The sequence below is a fragment of the Pavona decussata genome, unplaced genomic scaffold, assembly GCF_977016875.1.
Source record: "Pavona decussata unplaced genomic scaffold, jaPavDecu1.1 SCAFFOLD_134, whole genome shotgun sequence".
Taxonomy (NCBI): Eukaryota; Metazoa; Cnidaria; class Anthozoa; order Scleractinia; family Agariciidae; genus Pavona; species Pavona decussata.
Genome location: NW_028145547.1, coordinates 1,477,268 through 1,480,121, shown reverse-complemented (window position 1 = coordinate 1,480,121; position 2,854 = coordinate 1,477,268).

Below are 2,854 nucleotides of genomic sequence, written 5' to 3'. Positions count from 1 at the left end.
TGGTGTATTGTGATATATTTTATGATCCCTCCCTGCACCCCACACTGTGGAAATCGGATTTTGTATAAGTCTCCCCACTTTTCCACCACCCTCGCCTTCAATCCCCCCACTTGCTTAGACTTCCATTCTCTATGTACAGCCGGTATATGAGACCACGCATCTTATCCGCTTGTGGTTTTAGTTACAAAAATACCCCGGGAAATACCGCGTTATGGAGCCGCATAACATTATATAGTCTGCCAGTAGAAAGGGTTTCCGGCAAAGGGCTTTTGGGATCGTTTTTCACTTCTAGACCGCGCGAACTTTCCATTCAACTTTTGGTAATCAAAACCTTTGAAAAACTGATGATCGACTACTTAGTGTGCAACTAATGAGGGAAAAGTCGACAGAACTTGACAAAGGCATGCTTGAAATACCCTTACTGTTACTGTATCAATTGATTAAAATGGTGTTTCAGTGTAGAACTTTCAAAAATAATCTAAAGTTTACTTAGCTTGAGTTTTGTTCGAAGATTACTTTTAAAAGACTTAAGATTTGGAATATCCCAACCCCCTCAGGTAGTCTCTTCACAAGGCTTAAAATAATTAGTCATTATTAGAGAGCTTTTACGGCTACTTATACCAGTTTCGTGAATCCTATAAACGGTATTTAAATTTAGTGTATATCTTTGTACTCAGCTACATTATATGCGTAGTCTCCACACCGTAAATGATCTAAGATAAGAGAATCTAAGTTAAACTAAAGATCTAAGCTATTAAGATAAATGCTCTAGAAGGCTACTTTCGCCAATAAGCAGAGGGATTGACATGGGAATTTAAACTTTAACGCAATTCCCTTCAAGAGAACATAATATCTTGGCGTGGTTTCATCCTTTCACAAACCTCCAGTTTGGCGTGATTTCTCAGGCACTTAATTAGCTTAGCAGGCTTACAGATTTTACAGATATAAACCGGAAAATGTCAGAAGCAGGAGATTACAAATTTGTGGACAAATATAAATACTAAATTGCGGGATTCCGGTTTTACTAAACTTAACCTGAAGCTCACTTTTCGGTACCTTGTGCAATAAGTACTCATTCCTAATTATTTTCTAGTAACAAGTCAGCCTCGTGCTATAGTAACGAAAACAATTCACGTTTCTTAGTCGTTTAAAGCCCGATACACTTCACTTAGGAGTAAATTGCAGTCACTGAGCTGACAGAAACTTTTGTCTAAGGTCCGATTTTTGTCGCCTCGTCAATTCAACTGAGATCGAATCTTTTCTGTCAAGGGCCCATCGAACTTTTTGGCCGCGCACCTCTAAAAAAAAGTGTACTGGTTGTTGTTTTGTGGTTATGTATTGGGCTGATTTATTACGATTTTTGGCCAGTTTTCTGGGGCTTAATATTACATCCGACTCGACCTGAAATAAGACCTATAGATTAGGCCCGACCTATTCCAGTTGTTCCAGATCCAGAAGTCGATGGAAAACAATATGAACTGATAACACTCGCGAAAAACTCAATGGGTGGCAGTATTTTATCTTCTGGTGTCGCCTTTCCTTCTCTCCTCACACAGTCTAATTCTAACAGACTATAAATGGTGTCATCGGACTTCATCACAGCGAAGGAATTTTAAGCACTCTAAATCTTACATTTATTTCCTAAGTTTAAACGACCGAGGCAGACACCCACAAATACACGTAATTTTCGAGAAGCCACACTGCTTTCTTAATTGGCTTAACTCTTTGCATCAAAGACACGATCCGCGATGTCTCTGCCTTTTGGTGCTTTCAGCGAGCGAAGTCCATGCCCTAGTTGATTCTACACTATATAAAATCAGTTAAATCATTTCCGGTGCTAATTAGCAAGTCATTTAGTCGGGCAAAGACATAAATTGCCCCCAGAGGATTATACGCATATTCAGTTGTTTTGCTTCGTCCTATTTCCGGATTTGTGATCAAATACTATTCAATCCTTTTTCTTTGCTCATTATTGATTCTCTGTAAGAAGAGTAGGCCATTCTTCTCCTTTGAATTACGACTAAACAAGAAAAAACGGCCCAAATGGGTTTCACATTCTAATAATTAAACACCGCTTTGTGCTTCTACGTCATTAAATTAGATTTTGTTGAAATGTTCACGTTTTGTGCGATGACACGAATGAGTGGTATGCTCGAAAATTAGTCTCCTGGAAAAGTAAGCGAACATTGGCAAAATTTGTCGAAGGAGACTTGGCCTAAAATAAGCAACTTTAGAGTTGGAAGAAGCAGGGCTTAAAGCCTCCTGGGCGTGATTATGGCAAAATGAACTGACTCTAAGTTTCGTACGACGACATAGCGATTCAAAGGGTGCTTCTTAACCTTGTGTCTTTCATCAGATGTTTAGCGCAACGACATGAGCTATTGTAGCTTGCTTAGCGCTTATCGAAAGGAAATATTTCATTATCCTTATCTCGCTTTAATTTCTCCCAAACAAGATCAATGATAATTTAGAACTCTTTAGTGACGTACACTGCATACCATCCGAACAAATTCAAATCTGGAACCTTGCAGCGGAATTTTACTGCACAAAAATTTCAGTTATTTCTCACTCTTGAACGTCATTCACCTTTCTTAAAAACGTGCTCACAAGGTACATGTTTTCTAATAAAAATATTTACACAAATTGCAAAATCAAGTATATGGTGGGCTGAGGTTTTCCGACAGAATATCAAAACTAAGAATCGCTACTCCTATCAAAACGACATAAACACACTTCCGGTTTAGTGTTGTCTGTGTTAAAATTGCATTAGGACCCTCATTGTAATTTACAACTTGGTGATGTTATTCTTTTTCAAGTTTGCCGGTCTTTCAATATGAGCCCGTAAAGTGCCATT